Source organism: Suncus etruscus, chromosome 3 (genome assembly GCF_024139225.1).
Source record: "Suncus etruscus isolate mSunEtr1 chromosome 3, mSunEtr1.pri.cur, whole genome shotgun sequence".
Lineage (NCBI taxonomy): Eukaryota > Metazoa > Chordata > Mammalia > Eulipotyphla > Soricidae > Suncus > Suncus etruscus.
Window position 1 is genome coordinate 108,524,489 of NC_064850.1, and position 24,354 is coordinate 108,548,842.

Sequence of the window (24,354 nt, forward strand, 5' to 3'; positions counted from 1 at the left end):
TGAATTATTTCATTCAACATAACAGATTACATGTACATCCATGTAAAAGAAAATTTCATGATTTCATCTCTCCTGACAGCATTGTGTATACATACACATTGTTTTTATGTACCACAGTTTCTTCAGCCATTCATCTGTTGAAGGACATCTTGGTTGTTTCTAGAGTCTGGCTATTGTAAATAGTGCTGCAATGAATATAGGTGTGAGGAAGGTATTTTTGTATTCTATTTTTCTGTTCCTAGGGTATATCCCTAAGAGTGTTATAACTGAATCATATGGGGGCTCAATTACCAGTTTTTGAGGAATCTTCATATTGTTTTCCATAAAGCCTAGACTAGATGGCATTCCCACCAGCAGTGAATGAGAGTTCCTTTCTCCCCACATCCCCACCAGTTCTGATTGTTCTTGTGATGTGTGTCAATCTCTGTGGCATGAGATGGTAGTTCATCTTTTTTTTTATTTGCACCTCCTTGATGAGTAGTGATGTGGAGCATTTTTATGTGCCTTTTGGCCATTTGTATTTCTTCTTTAAGAAATTGTCTGTTCACTTCTTCTCTGCATTTTTTGATGGGGTTAGATTTTTTTTTCTTGTTAAGTTCTGTCAGTACCTTGTATATCTTAGATGTTAGCCCCTTATCTGATTGGTATTGGGTGAATAGTTTCTCCCATTCTGTAGGTGGCTTTTGTATCCTAGAAACTATTTCCTTTGAGGAGCAGAAGCTTCTCAGATTAATATAGTCTCATCTGTTTATCTCCACTTCCATTTGTTTGGACAGTGCTGTTTCCTCCTTTAAGATGTCTTTAGTATCAATGTATGGAGTGTTTTACCTACATGTTGTTCTATATACCTTATGGTTTCAGATCTAATATCAAGGTCTTTAATTCATTTGGATTTGACCTTTGTGCATGGTAATAGATGGAGGTCTGAGTTTTCTTTTTTGCATGTGGCTGACCAGTTGTCCCAACACCACTTGTTGAAGAGCTTTACTTGCTCCATTTTGTATTTCTTGCCCCTTTATCTATGATTAGTTGATTGTGTGCCTGGAAAACATTCTCTGAATACTCTGGTCTATTCCACTGATCTGAGGGTCTGTATTCCAATACTATGCTGCTTTAATGATACAATTTAAATATGATTTAAAGTTTGTAATAAAATTTAAAGTTGGGGAAAGTGATGCCTCCCATATATTTTCCCCAAGGGTTGCTCTAGCTATTCGTGGGTGAATCCCATTCATCACAGTGCTGCAGAAATTTAAATACCTTGCAGTCAACTCTCTTAAAGAGATGAAGGACCTATACAAAGAAAACTACAAAACCCTGCATCAAGAAATAAAAGAGGACACAAGGAAATGGAGACAAATAACCTGCTCATGGATTAAGAGGATTAGCATCATTAAAATGGCAATACTCCCCAAAGCATTTAATGCAATTCCTCTAAGGATACCTATGACATTCTTCAAAGCAGTAGATCAAACACACCTGAAATTAATTTGGAACAATGGTGTTCTTAAAGCTTAGGACCCACCTCTGTAATGGCAATAGATATTTTATTATTATGGAAAAACATTTTTGTGTGCCAAAGGGATTCTAGCAGTTTCTTCCTTGCTGGAGGAGAACACAACAGTTATCCCTGTTCTTTTTCTAGAATGAGATATATTTAGATGGTGTTAAAAACTTTCTTCATAGAAATGCTTCTCTTTGTGGGGAAGACTCTTCCTTTCTCCTGTGCTAAAGAAGGAATAAAAGAAAAATAATAAACCACCAGGTCAGGGTTATGGCTAGAAGGGTGGAGACAACATGGCATTTTATAGAAATGAGAAAAGTCTTTGGATTTCTGCTACTCTTCTCACCATGGCACAAAATGTCAAAACCAGAGCTCCCAGGCTTAATTCAAATGTTCCTGCCATCAACCCTGACCTCTCTCAGTTCCAGTCAGTCAATGCCCACAGAATTCTCAGAAAGAAGACACAGCTCATGTGATCTCAACTTTGCCTTGATTTCCCTTGGAGTGGCCTTTTCTGGGACTAATGAAATTCAATATCCTACCCCACTGATGTACTTGTTTTTCTGTTCTTCCTTTCATCTTTTCCTTCCCTAATGTTCTTCCACACCCAGTCAATCTTGAGAACTTGGTATTCAAAATTATTTTACCCTTCACTTTTCTTTCCATCAGATACATGCTGTCAATTGCCCAACTTGGATAGTCAACTGAAAGATGCCAATATATGTCTATGTTGTCATCAGGACTGATTCAGGGGCAATAATTCAAACTGAGAAATGAGAAAGAAGAAAGGAACCCCTTGCACATAAACCATAATCTTTCTCATTACTAATACTGCAGAGAGGTGAGTGACCCATCTTGTTTCAGTGAGCAAAAGTTAGCATATTTGCAAGTGATAAATACTTGGTGGTGAGGATGTATATTATTTTCTGCTTATCATTTGATTTTCTTTTCATTTTCTTTACTATTTCCAAAGATTTTTTTAACTGCCTATAATTGGCAGGGTGAGAGCAATTTAAGAGACTTGGGAATCTCATTGTTTCCTTTCATTCATTCTTTTGTTTTAAAATAATTTCTTTATTTAAGCACCATAGTTACAAAAATGTTTGTAGTTGAGTTTCAATCAATGAATGTACACCACCCTTCACTGGTATAACTTTCCAGCGACCAAAGTTTCCCATTTCCCTTTTCCCCCCACTACCTATCTTCAGGACAGTCATTCTATTTTTCTTTCTCACTACCATTGCCATGGTAGTTGTTAGTGCAGTTATTTCTCTAACTATGCTCACCACTCTTTATATTAAGCTTCATATTATGTATGGGCTTATTCTGGCCCTCATCTCTATTATCTCTGAGTATTACTATAAATTTCTGAAAATATAGCATTATATTGTATAAAAACATAGTAAAAGCATTGGGTAGAAAATGATGAATAATTTGACCAGCTGAAATTTGTCTACTACAAAAGAGAAAATTCAAACAATTAATTAAACATATAAAATAAAATGTTTTAATTGTATTGTGAGTTGTAAATTATATTCAGAAACTGTTACCAAAAATTATTTTAATAGCATACATTAAATCAATGTCATAATTAAAATTGGTTTAATGACATAAAATAATAATATATTTTGATGACATATATTATACATAGAATATCAGGGATACCTGTTCTCAGCCATACTATTTTATGGACATATCAGGTACTTCTTTAAGTGTCTGTGACCCAAAATCTGGTAAGTCAGCATTGAATCTTCTCTTATTAAAATTCATTGAGAACTACAAAAATTACAAATTATGTAGCTGACACTGTCTATCTCAAAACACTCAGCCACATTTTCACTTGGCTCCTAAGTAGTCACTCCTTGTGCCCCACCCCACCCCCTTTGGAGATAATTTTCATCTCTTACTGCTTCATTTTCCACTTTAGTGAGTCACTGGGAGAGAAGGGAGAATATAAGTCATTCTATTCCTCATTTTTCCAAGTCATATGATACTGTACATGGTCCTTTAGAATGTTTCTTCTGTATTTATTTCTGGCAAGGGCATGTGACATTGTTTGCAATATTTCTCATCCTCATTGCCAACTTTTTCTGGAAAAAATCAAAGGAAATAAGATGCAGGAGACATCCAGCCACAACCACTTGGCTCCCTGATGTTGAAGGGGGGTTTTCTCATCCCTTGGTCTCTCTGGTTGGTTTCCAACTGGCTCTCTCCTGCTCCCCCTTTCTCTTTCTCCCAATTCTGCTGGGCTACTTCTTTGTGTGAGGACACTCCTGGAGATGTACCCCCACAATGTCCCCCCTTTTTACTAAGGGAGCTACTTGAGAACAAGTTAAGCCCCTTCCTCTTTCACACCCCCCAAATTAAACATTCTATCTAAACTCTCCCTCTAGGTGAGACTGACTATTTTGTCTCTGATAGGTTTTCTACTTGTGGTGATGTGAGAGGCAGAGAAAAATGAGGTGTTCTCTCCCTGGCTCTTGAAGAACTCACTGAAAGAGAGCCCCTAATTGAAACCAGCCCAGAATTCCAAAGCTGTGGGCATGTCCTACACTCTACAAATTGCTAGAGTTAGTGCCTCTAATAACAGCAGGGATGTGTTGGACTTCCAAAAGATAAATTAAGTTACCAACTGTGGCCCAGTACTGTATTTGGAGAAGTTTTTCTGGAAGAAACAAGTCAATCATTACAAGCAGGAGTGCTCCTTTGGGGAAAAGACACAAAGAGTTTGAGTTATTTACAATATTTACCACTAACTACATTAAAGTATAAGGTATGGCCCTAGAGTAAAACTATATTCTTGACATTTGGGTTTGAATGTTTTCAATAGATTAAACACGAGTCTAGAGTAAAACAATTGACACTGGATTTCTTAGCTTTATGTCAGTCACATGGCAGAGATATTTTCTAAACATAAATAAATCTTTTCACCCAGATTTTTTGGGGTAGCACTGGGTAGTTATTCCCCAATGCATCTACTAAAGAAAGATCAACTGCAGAGGACATTCCTAATTATACTAATATATGGCAAGCTGAGAGAACTAAATGACCTTGGCCCACAAAATGGAATAAGAATGATGTCAAGCAATAAATTGAATTGCATATTTCATTCAATTATTGGAAAAGACAGTTAAGGTATGTTCAGGTATCAGGTGAGGAAGTATCAGCAACAATTCAAAGATTCAGTCAGGTAATGAACTTAAATTAAAGTGGCCCAGTTCCTTCTGCTATATTGTCAAGACTGAAAGATAGATCACTTAGATATGGATTTAAGATGACCCAGCAATTATATTGTTAAATTAGGGCAGTCGGAAACCTTATCAGAAGGCTGAGCATCTAAATATTTTTCCAATCAATACTATAATCTGAGATAACAATTAATTGTATGATCAAAATAATTGCAAACATGCATTTCCTCAACTCCTTACAGATTGAACATAATGCTGTAGGTAGTCACTAGACTAAAAAGACTAAAAGCTATAGGTTTTGTTGTCTAAAAGTTGCTTTTATTTTTAAAAATTAACTGTGATCCTTTGGGACAGTCCAGGTTTAGCTGTTGCTTCCAATCACAAGTCAATGGATTCGTTCCCCTCCTTATCTCACTTCCAATTTAGAGCCATTAAAGTGAAAATTAAACTATTAATATCCAGATAGGAAGGGAGCATTGCTATAGTAATGCAATCCTGTTTCCTCTTACATAACTTGGGTCATATTTTTCTTCTCTTTAATATTGGATTTGCTGCAGATTGAATTGTGTATCAATTAAAGAAAGGTTCTAGTCCTAACTCCTGATATCTGTGAATATAATCTCATGAGGACGCAGGGTCTTTGCAGACATTAGGGCCAGGCTCTACTCCAGTTAAAGATGTTCTCATAAAGTGGGGGAGACTCAGCTACAAAGACACACAAGAGAGAGGCCATTAGAAATGGGGCAGATGTCAGAAATCAAGTACCAGATCAAGAACACTGGATTGCCAGTAACCACTAGAAGCTAGAAGATGCTAGAAGGGTTTTGTAGTTTATCCAACAATCTGACACTGATGACACTTTGACTTTTGACTTTCAGTTTCCAGAAGTGTGACAGAATAAATTTTTATTGTTGTTAGATGATACTTTTTATTGTCATATATTTTTTAAAATTTATGCTTATATGATACTCTGTGGTAAAAAAAAAATCTGGCTTTTATAGATTCACCCAGTTTTAGCTACTGACAATGAACTGAACTGCAAACCTGTGTCTGGTCAACAAAAAACAATGTAGTTAAAAATCTTTTTGGGGGGTGGGAGTGGTAGCGCTAGAGGTAAGGCATCTGCCTTGCAAGCTCTAGCCTAGGACGGACTGAGGTTCAATCCCCCGACATCCCATATGGTCCCCAAAGCCGGAAGTGATTTCTGAGTGCATAGCCAGGAATAACCCCTGAGCGTCAACTAGTGTGCCCCCCAAAAAATCTTTTTTTTTTTTGAGTGGAGGCACACTTGGAGATCCTCAGGGGTTACTCCTGGTTTTGCACTCAGTAATTTACTCCCATGGTGCTTGGGGGACTGTGTGGAATGCTGGGGATCTAACTTAGATTGGCCACATGCAAGGCAAGGACCTCCCCTGCTGTACTATCTCTGTCTCAGTAGTGGCAAATCTTTTATGTCAAAGTCCAAGGCCAAACCAATCCCCTATTTCAACTATGTGCATTTACTGTGATCACAGATCCATCTTTATTTGTTGATATTAAAGAGTTGATCATTGTGGTGCTAAATTTTAAGTAGTATCATAACATTTTGTGGAGAGAAGTAGCTTGAATTAAATCACAAAAGCTACTCAGGAGAATGGCTACTATTAGAGATAACATCTCTAAGGACTAAGTAGCATGGCTCTGCATGGCATAGCATAATAAGTGGCTCTTTGCCAAGACAGCCACCAGCTAGTGCTATAAACACAATCCCCTGGGTCTTCTCTCTGTAGAGCCTGAGCAGCTGCTGTGGTTGCTGTTACAATCTCATGTATTGAGTGCTGAGCCCCCCACTGACCTAGAAGTTAGACTCAGCACTCCTCAGGAGCCCCCAAACCACCACCTTTCTGCCATCTGAGCACAATGACTTGCCTAAAAGAGTAAGAATTCATTCAGTTCCTACCATGGAGCTTGACTGTTCATGCTGCAAATGCAATGGCCAGAGTGACCAGTTTTGCTTGCCTTTGTTTTCCTTTGTTTTGTGTGTGGCCTTATATAACAAGCTCACAGTCTAAGAAAAAGACTGACTAGAGTCACCAAGCAGAGAATTAAAAAAAAAAAAAAAACAAGGGCTGGAGTGGTAGCACAGTGGTAGTGCATTTGCATTGCACATGGCCAACACAGGACGGACACTGGTTCAAATCCCAGCATTTCATATGGTCCCCAAGCTTGCCAGGAGCGATTTCTGAGTGCAGAGTCAGGAGTAGCCCATGAGTGCCTCCGGGTGTGACCCCAAAAAATTAAATAATAATAATAAAGAAACCAAGAGAATCTGGTAGAAAAAATATGAAATACTAGTGTGTTTATGAAGATATTTGTTTATGTCATGTATTTTTCTTACTGGCATTTCTATGCTTTTTAACTTAAGGATAACTTAAAACTTAGGTATGTTATAAAAGATTGAAAAAGGTGGGGTGGAGGGAGGTCAACTCTGGTGGTGGGAATTGCCCTAATTCATTGTCCCTGTGTACCTTAAATATAACCGTGAGTCTCAATAAGAAGTATAAGAAAATAATAAGAGAGGCCGGAGTGGTGGTGCAAGCAGTAAGGCATCTGTCTTGCCTGCACTAGCCTAGGATGGACCTTGGTTCAATAGGCCAACATCCCATATGGTCCCCCAAGCCAGGAACGATTTCTGAGGGCATAGCCAGGAATAACCCCTGGGTGTCACCGGCTGTGGCCTAAAAGTAAAAATAATAATAATAATAATAATAATAATGATGATGATGATGATGATAATAATAGGAAAAGGTCATATTACTACAATTCATTAACCTTAGTCATAAATAAATAATTCCACCTTCTTTATCATTCTGTCTATATGTAGACAGCTAGTTAATATATATGTGTGTGCATGTACATGTATGCATACATACATGCATTTATATAAATGCATGTGTATAGATGCATATACATGTATGTGCACATTAGTTTTTAAAAAAATAGTAATTTTCTTTTATCTTTTACTCATTCAGCTCGCCTATCTTAGGTACAAAGATATTGTCCTATAAACTTCAGGTGTACAACTTTTAAAAAGGGTACACAATTTTGACACACTTCTTTTCTCCAGTTTGTAGTACATTTTCTAAGGTTTTTCAAGGCATACAAAACTATACTTCAAGCTAATTACTTTCTGTTCCAGGTTTCACACCACTGGTATACATTGCTTGCTCACTGGCCCTTAATCTCCTTCCATTTAGAAGAAAGACTATCCCCCCACCCCCTCCAGTCTTTGTTTTGCTAACCTGTTCACTAAAAAAAAAAATACAAGCCATACATTATACATAATATTTCCCCAGTTGGGATGAGTAGTGAATCCTATGATTAGATTATTGCAGAAATCTTAGTCAGTGAGAATTCCTTCCCTACACACCTTATAGAAGCCACAGTTTTTATTTTGTCCCATGATCGGTAATACTGACTTGGATCACTTTGATTAATGTGTTATCTTTATGGCCTGGTAAACATTTTTTCCTCTGTATTTAATTTGACATTTGTGTGAAAACCATCTGAGATGTTATCAGATGGTTAAAACACCTGCTTTCTCATTGAATTTTTATTCCCCTGTAGTTATTGCATAGCCTGCTTCTTTTAGTTTTGATCTCATAATTACAGGTAAACACCCCCTTCTCCATTTTTTTCCTGTATCAATATAAACTTTAGGGGCCAGAGAGACAGCATGGAGGTAGAGGGTTTACCTTGCATGCAGAAAGACAGTGGTTTGAATCCCAGTGTCTCATATGGTTCCCCAAGTCTGCCAGGACCAATTCGGAGTGTAGTTCCAGGAGTATCCCCTGAGCGCTGCCAGGTGTGACCCAAAAACAAAACAAAACAAAACAAAATGTCTGTTTTATTCTATGTATTTTAATGCATTACTATTCTTTCTAATTATTGGGCTTAAATTGGCAGATAAGAGCCAGCCAGTTGGCACCTTACAAACCAAATTCCTTGACCTTGGGTTTGTCTTCATTAATTTCTGAGCATTTCTTTACTTTCTAGCAAATTCAGTTTAAAAATAATTTTAATGAAATAATTGTGTATGTACTAAACCTAGCCACAGAAAATTAACATTGGGGTCAGCTTCCCCTTTTGAGTTCCTTTGCCCTGGAAGACTCATAGGGAAGGTTTCTCCCAGGCAAGAGTACTCTGGCACCAATTCCTTCAAAACTAGATAGAGATCAACACTTGGTGACAGACTTGCAAAAAGCAAACATGGACTTTGAAATTGCGAACCACTGAATAGAAGAAAATCATGCTTATGTTATTTTTTTATTCAAAATTTTTGGTATGCTTTGTCATAGTCTTAAAACTATTTCTCTATCCCTCGATGCAAGCTAAATGCAGAAGAAAAAAAAAACAAATCTGAGATACACAGCAAGGACACTACGAGCAGCCTCCACATTCACAAACTCTATTTATATCCAGCATCTCTGCCCTGAAAAGAAGAGCAAACGTCAATGGCCTAAAATGTTCATGTGGCCTCAAATACATTTCATTTGGCCCACAAGTGTTACAAAGTGAGGAAGACATGAATCTTGAAGGCAGCATACAGGAAAATTTATAGGTCTAAAAGCTAAATTTACTTTCCCCATTCAAAAGGGATAAAAAAAAAAAGCTAAATTATTCTCCACTCATAAAATAAAGAAAGTTAAAAGCTTTATTTTAATCTTTAATCCCTTCTCAGACCTAAAAGAAAGATGAATGATGTGAGCATAGAATAAAATCCTATTACAAACTGTGTGAGTTCTGATGATTACATTTCTTTAGCAGATTATATGATTAGAATGAATGCATGCTAATCTAGATAAATTATACTTTGTCTTGTTTGGAGGTGATAACACAAATGGGATTTTAGTCCTAGAAACTGAGTTCCCCAATATGCTTATTGAAAGAAAAGAGAGTTGAAAGCTAGTCACAGATTCAAATGGAAAATCAAATTCTGTAAAATTGTAAACAAATTGCCTCAGGGCCCTTTCATAGATGGTCTGAAATCTTTCTTGGCCAGATATGGTCCTTCCCCACAAAAGTGGGAAAATACAATATCCCAAACATGATGACAGACTGGAAAGAAAAATAAATGATTCCTATAATAGCCTTAATTTAATCTTTGGGCATGGTTACACTAAGCCCTAGAAGTAAAGCCAAAACATGTTCTCAGACACCTCATGACAAAGTAAGCCCTTTCATTTTTGCAATAGATATTAATTCTGTGGTTTGGTTAAGTATCATCCCTCATCTCTCTGGTTGGTGTGGAGAGTTAGAGAAGAGTTTCTTTTTCATGCAGACTCAGAGAAGAAGTTGGGAGAAGAAAGAGATTACAAGCACCAAGTAATCCAAAGGCACCACCCTTTGCCTCCTGCTCGCTGAAAGGTGGGAATTGGAAAGTCATTGAGAAAGAAATATGGAACTTCTCTGTGGAAAGTTAGACTTCACAGACAATATAAGGAGGTTCTTGGCACACAAAAGGTGTCCTATAAAACATGTTACAGACCAAAATCTTAAACGAAGTACTTGAGAATGTCATCCAAAAACTAAAGGAGGAATAAAGCCAAATCGTTGGCAGAAACACAGCTGAATCATGAAACTATACACCAGGCTGCCAAGTCTCAAAGAATACTCTTAGGTACAATTTATTAAACCAAATAAATAAGAGACAGCCATAAACTGCATATGGATGCAGATGTTGGTGTACTCCAGACTCACCTCTAAGCCTATTAAAACTTTAAACACTTGGGTGCTTGATAGCCTGAAAGGTTGAAAATAGTGCTGAGGTGTGAACAGTTTACCAAAGATGTGTGTGTATGTGTGTGTAAGAGATAAACACAGACTCAAAGTAATACAAAAATAAAATATAAACAGGAAGAAAGATAGAGCCCTAGTGCTGGGCACCTATTCTATGGTCCTGTTGGACTGGAGAGACCCCTTAGAATAAAAGAAAATGCCCACAGACAGATGTGTGAGGTACTAACAGAAAATGGCAATGGCTCCAAGAAGCAAGGTACCACAAAAACTATAGAAGTCAGAAGTTCCCTAAATTTTCAGAACAGAATTCTTAGTGGAACTGATTATAAACATAATTTCACGAAGTGAATGGAGAAGGGAAAGTAAGAACAAACATTAGGAAAGCAGTTTCTACAGATGCATAAGGAAGCCATCTCCATCTGACTGAGAAGAAGGTACAATGTCCTTTCCACAGCTTTGAGTCTCTTCAGACTGACATGCTTAATTCACAAAGGGCAAAGGTGGGGTTACGTGTAAGGCAACCAATTTCAGAAAACCAAGATAACAGGATGGTTTTGACTTTTTTTTAATACTGTACTGTACCATGTATACAAAGCTAGCACCTGCATTTAAAACAGCAGAGTCAATTCTTCTAAATTACTATCTTTTGAAATAGAAATTAAAAACATTCAAGGGAACCCAAATTTCCATCCTAAAATACTGCCTAAAGTTTTGTCCAGTTTTCTTGGCAAGAGCACCAGAGAGAAAGTGTTTAAGGACAGTGGATTCAGTCAGTCATTCAGGAAAGTAACTTCAGGCAAATTCTGGTCCGGAAGCCTACATTGACATTTACTAGATGAGGAGCCACTGAAGTGTGAGAAAAGAAAAAAGAGAATGGAAATTTATAAGATTGGAATCTAACATGGGGAAAGTCTGACTAGGACCACAAGAAAATTGTGTGGAAATGAGAGAAGAGTTTGCAGAATTAAAAACCCTTGGAAGTCTCTTGAAGATCTTGGCATGAGGTTGAATAACCTGAAAGAAGGATGAAACCTTCCCAGAAGGAAATAATAGAGCACATCAAATAATGAACAGAGAATTACTATTTGTTCATCTTCCCATCCCGAGAAGTACAGAAATCAATGATATGGAATTTGTGTTGTGTAGAAGGTTGAAAATTACTGGCAGGTAGATTCCTGTAAAATGGCATACAGCCCACTAATAGGAGCAAATGAAGTAATCTCTTTTGAAAAGTGGTAACTTCCTTCAGTTTTGTCTCTTACTATGTAGCTTAGCTCTCACTTTAAATAAACTTACTCCACTAATTATTTGTATTATTAATAAAATCAAATACTAATTTATTCTGCTCATTCAAAAGTTTCAAACAATCAACTGCATGTTAGATCGTGACACATTTTCATATTGCAACCTACCTCCAGCTGATATGCAGGAAAGTGAACGAAAAAGAAAATCACATAATAAAAAAAGAAAATCAGCAGCAGCACATCCTCATACATGAGGACTTAAGAAGAGTCATTTAAATGCAGGTATAAGAGTGACTTAAATGTGCTGGAGAGAGAGTAGATTCACCTTTTTTGTTTTGTTTTGTTTTGTTTTTGTTTTTTTCGGGGGGCGGTCACACCTGGCAATGCTCAGGTGGTTCTATGCTCAGAAATCACTACTGGCAGGCTGGGGGGACCATATGAGATGCCGGGATTCGAACCACCGTCCTTCAGTGTCTAAGGCAAATGCCCTACCACTTCACTATCTCTCCGGCCCCAAATAGATTCACCTTATGTGGCACCTTATATTGCCCCCCCAAATCTTGCCAGGAGTGATCACTGATTATAAAGCCAAGAGTGAGCTCTAAGCACCACTGAGTGTAGCAAAAAAAAAAATTATGAAAGAGAAAAAGAATGACCTAAAAAAAAAAAAAGCACATGTAGTTCAATACTAAGCAGACCCTTCTTTAGACATCTCTTCAACCCATTTAATTCAACTGAAGACTTTTTCTCATTAAAAATCATCAATTGGAATTAAAGAGATACTAGAGCAGATAGAGTATCTGCATAGCCAGCCTAGTTTGATTCCACATGTGGTTTACTGAGCACTTCTAGAAGTGATTCCTAAGCATAGAGCCAGATGTGAGTTCTGAGTTTTGCTGGGTGTGACAAAGGAAAAAAATATACAAATCATGCATTTTTAATGACAGTTTAGTGAGAAAAATTGGATTCTGTAGCTAACTTTTACTTTATGTTTTCTATCATCTTCCCACCATATCTGAGCTATTCTAGTAATAGAAATAAAAATGGGCCCCAGTGGTAGGTACAATGAGGCTTACACAACCATGGCATGGAAGTATATCCCCTAAAATTTGTAGCTTCATTAATCAATGACAGAGCATTAAATTTGATTTTTAAAAAGAGAAGGAAAGTAAAAATCTATTATAAGAGACACACCAAGCTGCCTGAAGAAAAAGGTGGCAATGGGAGAATTGAATATCTGCCATGCTCAATGGAAGATGTTGACAGAAGTACTGGTTAATATCAGCTGATTTGTCCTGATCTTGCTCTATAACTGCCTAAACTACTTTGAAGTATAGTGATACCAAACTTCACTCACCACATAGCCACTCCCATCAGTTGTCCAGGGACTCCTCAACCAAGGGCTTTGTCCCAGACAAGACTCCTGGCTCTACACTCAGAGATATTCCAACAGAGGAGAAACAAAATGGCTGCCTTCCAACTTCTCAGTACAGGAAACTTTATATGCTCCATTTCTTGCCCTTGAAATCAGAGAAAAATTCCTGACAGTGACCTAGGAAAGGCAGGTGAGTAAGAAAATGTGAATAAAATAATCACCAGTGCTCTTGCTCCTTATCTCCACTTCCAAACGTTAGCAGCATGGGGATTCCTAATAGATCTGCTCCTGTCACTGCTCTTTTCTTTTCTTTTTTTCCCTCTTTGAAACTTAGTAAAACTGAGCCAAATTTTCTCTTCACTCCCCAGAGAAAAGCAGAAAGAAAGAAAAAAAAAAACAGGAAAATAGTTCTGTGTCCCACATTTTAAAACATCTGGTGGGGCCATCAGGAAGAAAAAAAAAGCAAAGGCTATAATTTAACTTACCTTTGGGGATACTTTTTTTATTACTTTCTTGGATTCACAAAAAAAGTTTGGCATTTCCCCCATTAGTTAATGGGTTCAGAATTTTATTAATCAATGTCTAAATGTTCATAAAATAATGCCACCTTTTAAAACCAGGGGCAAGGACCATTTCCAAATGCTTCTATTCAAAAGGAATAATATTAAAATGTAAGTTGCATATGTGCTAAAACCAGTCTTTGGGGAATGAAGCATAAGCTCTCAATTACCCCAACTCCCTTGGAGTCAGCCATCAAAACCAGAAATGCTCCGAGGCCAAGGAATGGATCCCAGAACTGGCCTTTTGAGACCTCAGGCTGCCAAAGTGAACTCCTCATTTTCCTCCATGCAGGTTCCACTCTCTTGCCCAGAGGTAAGCAGAGCATCAGGGTCTTAATCACTCAACCAGGGAACTGGTGTGATGTTCATCACCCCCACATCTCCTACAGGATTCTCTCTAGAACAGATAGATTGTCCTTATGTACAGGTAAAGTTAAAAATGCTTACATCATCTTACATTCTTTTTTACAGAGTACTTATTCCCCCTGTCACCTCATGTGTTTATGTTAGCTTCCCCCACTGGTTGGCAAAATTCATAAAAACAGAGATGGTAAATACTTTACTCACATTCAATATCAAGTGGCTCACAGCCTGGTATAATAAGTAGGTGCTTAATAAAGAGTCAACAAATGCCCATCGATTCTTCTCCAAGGTAAATTGTAAGAAAGAAGTGAATATATTTTCCCATTAAATATCATAAATACAAGTACACATAGCTAAACTTTTTTTAAGAATTCAAAACTGAAAATTACTCAAATGTTCATCAGGAATGAAATGGGTATATAAAATGACAGAATGGAAAGTAATTGCATAGTGGAATATAGTGTTTGGGCAGGTAGGAGGGGAGAATAAGAACAAATAAAATATTACTTCACTACTCAACAGTGCAGTATTGCACTAAAAAAGTCCCCCAAGGTTGTAATAATATTTATATTAAGTTCAGACACTGATAAGCTTTCTGATGATGAAAATCAAAACAGCACTTTCCTCTGCAGGGGGCTGGGTGAAGGCTGGATTGTAAGCTGGAAGTTTTTCCTTCAGCTGGAGATGGACTGGATGTAGAATTGTACCACACTGGTAGTGACAACTAGTAATGAAAAGCTGATTTAGGACTCTGCTGAAGAATTTGGCTTTAAAAACTGCTGATAAAAAAAAAAAAGGCAGAACTCAGTGAGGTTATTGATTTGTCCCTGTTTATGCTGAATTCCAGTACCCATACATGGGCCCATCACATAATAAAATGTTTCTGAATGAAGTCAAATGTGGCTCTTCTGTCTTCCAATAGTTACACACGCTGGAACCCTTCACTAGTTCCTGGTCATTCAACACTCTTTTCCCAGGAGTACCTGTGAACCTGAAGGGATTGGGAACCCAAATGACACTTGGCTTGCTCTGCCTCTGCTAAGCCTTTCTCCTGACTCCTTTCTTTCCTTTCTATGTGCTTCATATACCCAGACTTGAAACTTTAGTGCCTTAAACACCTTCTTTTCCAACCCCACAGCTACTTGAAATCCAGATTCCTCGTTCCTGTTCCCACTACCAACATTCTGGCTCAGGCTCAAACATTTGAGCCTAAAGGAATCCTGCCTGGACACAGACCACTTTGTTCTGTTTGGTAAGTCTTCCTGGAGCAGCTTGAGCCTTGGCCTTCTCCTCTTCACACTTTCACTGGCTTCCATTGCCCATCACAGTCCTTGGTCTTGTTGGAATGGGCCTCAAAACACCTTCCTATGGACTGGAGAGATATTACAAGAGTTAATATGTATAACCAAGCCAATTCAATCCCTACCACTGTATATGAGTTCCTGAATACCACTAGAGGTCACATCTGAGCACAGTCAGGAATAAACCTAAACATTGCCTGATGTGGCCCAAGCTCCACCAAATAAAAACAGTTAGCCACACCTTTTATATTTTGAATTTCCTTCTATTCCCATTCACAGGCTTCACATTTAAGTGAATTCCTCAGTCAGTTTCCTACTCCCCATCACCCCAGACCTTTGCTCTGGTTTTCTTTCCCTGCAAGTGCCTTCTTTTTTCTCCCAAATGCTCCTACTGCACCCCTGACCATCTTTCACAGAAGCTCACCCAAAAGCTTTCCTCCCAGTTATGTGTTCCCTGAACCCCCAGGTATTGTCCTTGTTTTTGCACTGGTAGTTTTCTCCTATTGGTGTTATGTTCAAAGTTTAGAGAAATGGGAGGGTAGAGCCAAACCCTTTCTTTTGGAAAAATAAATTAGACACTATGCATGAATCTATGTCAAGTGAACACAGTCAAGGATAAAAAATATGTCAGTAACTATTATGGCATTAATATATTAGTCATATAATAGCCATATTATGGGAACTTCAGTTCCTCTTTCTTTTCTATCTTTCCTTATTTTTTCTTTCTCTTTTTTCTTCCTTCTTTTTTCTTTTTTTTTTCATTTTTTCTTTTCTTCCTTTTTTTCTCTTTCTTTCATTCCTTCCCCCTACCTTTTTTGTTCTGTTTTGTTTGTGGGCTACAAACTCCTGATGCTTCAGGGTTATTCCTCACTCTGCTCTCAAAAATTACTTTTGGCAGTGCTCAGAAGAGGATATGAGATACCAGGGATCAAACCTGCACCATCTTCATACAAGACAAGTGCCCTACCCACTATTTTTTCTACCCCATTTAGTTATTTTTAAATTGCAAGCTCATTTAGGGCAGAATACAGGCCTGATAGTCTTTGAAATCAAACAAAACCTAACTGCAGTTAACAGCTGCAAAATAAAACAAGACCAGCTGTCCTGAGCTCTCCCTGCCAGCCAGTAAAACATGTAGCTTACAGAAAGGGTCCAGCACAGTTTCCTGTTTTCAGACAAGACTAAATGGATGCTGGTTGAAGGAATAAATTTATAAAGGAAAGAAAATTACCTCTTAGTGAATGATTATATTGAATAAAATAACATTCACTTAAACTTAGATATAATGGACTGCTTATAGGAAGATATTTCTATGGCAGTAGTGTCCTTGGAAACTAAGCATTGAGTGGAAGACTAACAGCAATGGTAGAACTCATAGGTGGGGTTTGAGTTACTCATCTCCTCAAATAAAACCAATGTCTCTTCCACTTTGCAGAATATCAGCCTCAGAAACAAATTTCAGGCTTCCTAGAAAATAGTCATCTCTCATGAGCCATCTCATAACAGCCTCTGTCAACATAAAACAACACTCTCTTTTCCATGCTCTCAGCCATACACTAAAACATGTGCTCTGAGAAAGTGTTGAGTTGCCTGGGACTCAGTTTCCTGATCTTTGGCCTTATACTTTGGCCTTATACTTTGGAGGGAGTATGATCTAGAGCAGGCAGCTAGAAGGTACCAGTGTGACGGTATCGTGTCCCTGCCCAAGCTGCTACCACACAAGGTTCTTATTAAACAGCCAGCTTCATGGCTTTGTAGGAACAGGAACCAGCCTCTGTCCCTCTCTGGTCACTGTATTCAAGGCAGCCCTGCTCTTCTTGCCAACTCCTCCAACTCTGATTCACCAAGTCCAAGGCAGTTTTACTGAGGAAGGAAATAAACATTCCAGTCTATTTACAAAAATGTTCAGGGACCATCCAAAGAAAATCATCCAACAGGAAAGAGATTGAAGAGCATACATACATATACAGAAGATTGAGGAGAATTCAAAATCATGGGCCAACCAAAGTGAAAGAAGGACAGAGGCACATGGCAGTTCCTTTCACTGAACACACATTCAAGAGTGAATGAAGAATGAGCATGCATGCCAAAAATACCAAAAACAAGGACCAGGTTTTCCCTTAGGGAAAAAAAAGTAGAGTCTCTGGCAGAACAATTAAAATTTAAATAATTAGAAACCCTGGCAAAAATACCAAAGGGCTGTGTAGGAGCCAGGCCCATTCTGGCGTTTTGTTGTTGGACTCCATACATAGAGCTACTACTAGCTCATTGGCCAGAATGTCATGGCAGGTCTTTCACTCTGGGCTCTCTCAGGGAGGGCCAGCCCAGTTGCCCTTTGGCAGAGACTCTGAACCAACTTACAAACTCCTACTCTGCAGGGTTCACTGCATACCTATGTATCCCTCAAGCCCACAGCAGAGTTTCTTCAACCTGGGTTTCAGCCTCTTGAGGAAAAATCAGGGAACTTTCATCAGTATTGAAAGAGGCAAATGAGCACAAGCAATCATGGAAACAGGCTTTCTAGGCCTGAATTTTCAAAGGACTGTCCACAGAGACTCAGGCTGGTTCTATCTCATACCCTATGAGAATCTCCCCACATTTCTGTGGCTGTGTGCCGTGTCTGAAGCTGAGAGAAACTGGTAGAGCTGAACATACTCCCCAGTTAAAGCCACTGAGCATGAATCTAAACAGGTCATGGGGAACACAGTCCAGAAAAAAAATTACTAATTAAATCTCAGTGAAAAATGAAGTCTGACCACATTAATTCTGAGTCTAAAATGGATGAGCAAGGGAAGAGGGAGATTCTGCTTGTGGGCTTATCAATCAGTGAGGGAAGGAGAAGCCATAGCCCATCTGACTGGGAGTCCTTGAATCAAAAGAATGTAAAGGTCTAGAGGCAGAAGGGACACAGGTAGGGATGGAGAACTCACACTTGGCTTCTTTTGCTTCAGCAAGAACTTTCCCTTCTGCTGAATTCTGTCTTTCACCCCAATCTGAGGAAAACAATTCAAAATACAAAATTTTCTACCTGATGGTTCTGCTTATACACTGCAGGCCTGACTATCAGTTGTGTCAGTGGAGAACTCTGTGAGGGTTGAACAGATGGGACCATGGCAGGCAGTAACAATTGTTAAAGAGAGTGGAGCGGTTTAGAAGCCCTACTGTAAAGAATGGGAAATAATAGCAAACAGAAGGCCAGTGGGCAGCCTACGGAGCCAGCTGGGAGTCCAGGCCACCCACAAGAGTGGCGCCCACCTGGGGCAGAGCTGTGTGACTTTCTCCAGCTGCTGTGGCCTCCTGAGCATTAGCATGGAAATTGCAAATGTGAAGGAAGCCAGGAGGGAAAGTCCAAGAACAAGTGAGAAAGGGAAGAGAGGTTGACTTCTGGTTACTATCAAGTCTCACAAAGTGAGATAAAAATGGGCTGAAGGACAGAGAAAATCCAGGAAGCAGAAGGATGAAAAGCGTTCTCAAAGTCCCAACTCAGTGTCCATCTTGACCTACCTACTGGTGAAATCTTCGTGCCCCTTCAGTCTGCTCTTGCTTGGTTATGGCATTTCCCCTTAAGTTTCCATGCATTTCCTTCTCCACGACTTATACAATCTCTTTTATGCCATTCTCCCTCAGGGGTCAGGGCAAAGGACAAGGAGATCTAGAGAGTTCCAAATTGTGGCAGATGAAACAAGTGAAGATGGTACCTGGTGATTTGTTTCTTCATTCATTGATGGATGACCGGGATAGGTGACACAGAGAGCAGCCACAGTTCTAATCACTGGTGGAGACAATAGGTTAAGTGGGCACCAGGCCCACCACCTAGAAACCTCTTACTTTCCAAAATGAAGGAAGAAGCCCACTCCCCTCTGGATCATGTCTGCCCCTGTTGCCTTGGGTCCTGGATGTTGGGCTTCATACTGAGAACTTTGTCCAGAGGACCTGCAGGAGCTGCCAGCCCTTTATAGCAATGCCAGGTCAGTCTACACTGATGCCCATCCTTGCCCAGTTTCACGGTCTCCCAAGAGATAAAATCAAAGCCCTAACTCTGCTTTCATTTTTTTTCTTTGAATTTTAGAGACTGAGATAGACCATGTTTTTAGAAATTCTCAGGAAAACTTTTTCAGGTACGGGAACAATGCAAATGCCCACGGACAGATAAATTGGTAAAGAAGATGCAGACTAAATCTGCACAGTAGAACACAACTCTGCTATATTGAAAAAAAAAGTTTTGTCTTGCCAAATATTGATGGGCCAGATGGGGTGACACTAATTGAAATAAGCCAGAAAGAGCAAGACAGATGGTGCATGATTTCAGATGTGGAAGATAAAGGAAAAAGCTAATGAACAAATAAAAATTAAAAGCAATTTCTGAGGTTATGACAACAGAATGGTGGTTCTCAGAAGGGAGCAGGCTAAATAGCTAAAGAAGGTATGTCAAGTGTATGGTGGTATATATAAACTATATATATATATATATATATATATATATATATATATATATATATATATATATATATATATATACACACACATACATATATATATAGAGAGAGAGAAAGAGAACATTTGTTGGTAATCATAATGTAAATATAGCAGATGGATGCTGAAGCATAAAAGTAAATGCAATGTCATGCTGTGTTATCAATCAAAATTGCCTCAATAAAAATAGTAATAGAAGTATTCTTTATAAATGCAGGAAATAGTCAAAGGCAGACATTTAGTTAAGTGAGTTATAGCATAAGAACTCTTTCAAACCATTAACTGTAACCTTTTATGTACTTAACCACCAATGATTGTTGCAGGAAGTAAATCAAAGGGGGTTGTCAAAAGTATGATCCATTTTGGTGACATGAAATGGAGAGAAAGAAGAAAAGGAAGAGAAAAAAGAAAAGGAGGGAAGGAGAACATGGAAGTCTAGATACCTTCAAATAATTTTGAATGCAATAATTTTTTCATTATTTCAGTATTTCATAAATATTTTAATTATGAACTACATATTTTAATTAGAAGGTAAATTTGCTATACACCTGTTTACACACATGCCCATTTACCTGAGATGTGCCCATGTCTGGGGAAGATTCCTGGTGACAAGTTTCTGACTTGTATCTGGTGGGTGCTTGTCACAGGTTCCATGGCTTCTGTAGCAGAAGCAATGCTCACAGTGTTTGTCCCCATACTCCACAAGGCCCAGCTGCCTGGGTGAGATCCTAAGAGGACAGAAGACAAGCAGGGCCATCAATGGTCAGCTGTCCACATTCTCCTGTGATAATTTGAACAAAGCCCATCTCCTGTGATAGAACAATGTTGTTTTCAAAGGCTCAAAGACTGGCTCTACAGGAAGAGAAGAGAGCCCCATAAAGCTGTGCTGTTTCCAAGTCACTCATTCTCCCATCACTATTATACTCTTGTTCCTAATAGTTCCAATGTTTGCTTCCTACTGAGAAGGAAGGCAGCATGTGTCACCAAAATGACAACTGCTGCTTAGTGAACCAGCAAAATCAGCCAAAGCAATGCCAGGATCTTGGCAGCTCAGGTCCTGCTCCAGGCTTTTCCTGTCATCATCTAAAATGATAGGGCCCATGTGTTCAGCAGAACATGGGCAATAGTCAGGACTTTTCACACTGTCTAAGCAGTTTTCTGGTGCAGTGGAGGTGGTGGGAGTGGATGGGATAGATGGGGCGTTATCAGAGTGGTGGGGTCAAGAAAGCAAACAAGGGGCCAGAGAGATAGCATGGAGGTAGGGTATTTGCCTTGCATGCAGAAGGATGGTGGTTGGAATCCTGGCATCCCATATTGTCCCCCGAGCCTGCCAGGAGCGATTTCTGAGCTTAGAGGCAGGAGTTACCCCTGAGTGCTGCCAGGTGTGACCCAAAACCAAAAAAAAAAGAAGAAAGAAAGAAAGAAAGAAAGAAAGAAAGAAAGAAAGAAAGAAAGAAAGAAAAGAAGAAAGAAAGAAAAAAGAAAGAAAGAAAGAAAGAAAAGAAAGAAAGAAAGAAAGAAGAAAAAGAAAAAGAAAGAAAGAAAGAGAAAGAAAGAAAGAAAGAAAGAAAGAAGAAGAAGAAAGAAAGAAAGGAAAGAAAGAAAGAAAGAAAGAAAGAAAGAAAGAAAGAAAGAAAGAAAGAAAGAAAGAAAAGAAAGAAGAAAAAGAAAGAAAGAAAGAAAGAAAGAAAGAAAAGAAAAAAGAAAGAAAGAAAGAAAAGAAAGAAGAAAGAAAGAAAGAAAAAAGAAGAAAAAGAAAGTAAACAAATGGGCAGCACCTGAATTCCCACCCTGAATCTGAATAATCAGTGCAGTTCCAAATTTACTCTTTTTATATAATCAAGTTCAAGGCAAGCTTTTACCTGAAAAATAGATTTCTACAATGCCAAGTATAAAAGATGCCAGCTTTGTAATGTTATTCTGATTGTTATTGGAACAGAACGTCACCTTCATACAATGGAAACTAGCCTGAAAGACTAGACTCTGGCCAGATTTCACTGTGATTTACCGGTGCATGCAAGGAATGCTGCCATCTTTGGATACAGCCTCAGACATAAGCTTCAAATACGCACCAGACGACTACGTATTATGAACTTGTCCTCCCAGAGTGGAGATCCACAAAACTGGCTTGTTGCCAAGGCACCTGGAACCAATTAGTCATAGGCCTGGGTAAGTGGCTCTACGCAAGAGTGCTCAAAAGTAAAGTCGTGCTATTTTGGGTTCTTTGCTTGGATTTTATTGGGTGTTTTCTTTCCATATGAGGAAATAGTTCATTGCTCCGTTCTCCATGGTACATGCTCTTTTCAATAGTGATGCCTATGTTTGTGCTCACATTCAATGTCTTTTGGTAATAGATATTTGTCTTTTAGAAGTATGTTGATGGCAGGAGAATAGGTCAAACTTTAATTCTGAAAATGATAGTTCCAGTTTAGAACTGCTAACTCTCCCTTACTCTTGGATTAAACAAGATTAAAAATCTTAAACAAGAAGGAAGAGAAGAGAAAGGAGACAGGCAAGAAGAAAAAGTAGAAGAATTTAAGAAATAAAAAAAAGTCACTGTTACTAGAAATGTGGACCCACCCAACATTCCATGTAGGAAGAAAATATGGACACTTGGCATGGAATTATATGCCCTAAAAAATTGCACTCTTATGCTTGTTGCAGAACTAGTCACATTAACCCCAACCTGGAAACAATCTAAGCATTTATGAATAGAAGAGTAGATTTAAAAAAAAAAACTGGTACTTATATCACAATGGAATACTACTTATCTATTTTTTTAAGCTAAAATGATGCAATTTGGTACTCCATGAATGGATCTTGAGAGCATCATGCTGAGTGAAGTTAGAAGGCGAAGAGCAGACAGAAACAACTCTCTCATACGTGGGATATAAGGAAACACAGTAGGGGAAGAACAAATGCCCAAAGGCAACAGAAACTGAGAACTAGTTTTCAGCAGGAAGCTTGCCATAGTGGGGGAGGATGGAGAGTGACAAAAGGGAGGAAAGAGCATAATGGAGAAACAGTGGTGGAGGAAAGCACACTCTGCTGCAGGGTGCAGTGCTGGAATTTTTAATGCAGGAACCCCAACCATTAACAGTACTGCAGGCCACAGTGCTTAAAATAAAAATGAAATAGAGCACACTTAAATCCTGCATAAGATAGATGTTAGTTCTGGATGGATAGGACAATTCACATTATAAGTTTCTGTCAGCTTCATTTGTCAAAGCACGCTATGAGAAGGGCACTGATCTCTTGAGGATTTTTGGTGGGCACCATACGCACATGAAAGTCATGGGAAATCTAGAATAAATTGTATTAAAACGAAAACAAATCTAGTGCAAAAGAAATAATACAGTGGTTGAGGCATTTGTCTTCAATCTGGAACCTCCAGGAGTGACTTCTGAGCACAGGACCCTGAGTCTCAGTAAGTCTAAGCACCACCAGACCCACCCCCAACCAGAAAATAAACAAACTGACAAAAACACAAGCAAAATAAAAAAGCAGCAATAATAAAATCCCCCAAAATTGGAAAATGAAGATTCATAACTGCCCATGGTTTCTTTCCAGCTCCTCTCCAGTGTTGTCCAATAAAAAGTTTTGTTCATCAAAAAACTTCCATTTATATAGAAAGTAACAAATTAACAATACTCAATAGAACTTATCTAAAGTTTGATTTGCCCACACTTAATAAAAGTTTGGCTCTTTGAGTATGAACTGCCTGAGCATTCTATCAACAACAGAAGATTCAAAATGGAACTTTAAAAAGTGGGGGTTGTTTCTAGCGAAGTAATTTGGCCCAATTTTCTACCATTTTTCTCTCACTTTTCTTAACTCTGACAACTGAGACAAACAAAAATCAGAGACAGGATTCAGGGTGGCATTGAGCTTGACTCTCAAGCTTGGTCTTCAGGCATCTCCCTCAAAGAGTCTTTTGTGTTCAATCACAAATTTTTGTGGTTCATCACAATCAGAGATGCTCTCAGTGAACACCACTTAGAGATTCATCAAAATGACAAAACCAAGAATCTCCAGGGCAGGAAACAGGTCACCAGACTCTGGAGAGGGCTTGATGTGTTTGAGTCCTTAACAAATGCTCTCACGAAGCAAGCCTTTCTTCTCATCTATTATGGTGGAAATGATTCAGCCACTGCTCCCCACCTTTCTCTCCCTTCAATGCCACCCTTGACCCCTCACCCCCACCCTTTCACATTCGATCTTTTTGCTTCACTGGCCCTTTCAGATGAAGAAGAGTCTCACCAAATCAAGAATGCACATTTTCAGAAGAGGCCAATTAGTCCAGGGGAGTAACAAGGACTGAGCTGCCCTCTTCAGTTTGACCATTGATTTAAACTCTATTCACAGGCTTCAGGGTGCAAGCAGGGCACTGGTCTGGGAACTGACAAGGGACTTTATCCCCTTTCCCATAACCTAGGTCCAGTCACCCCAGAGAATCAGCCACCAGCTGAAGCTCCCTCCCATTCCAGGGCATAGGAAACAAAACAAGTTCCTTCTGTGTCCATGTAGCGTGTAATTGCCAACTAGTGAAAGGGAAGAATGGAAGGAAG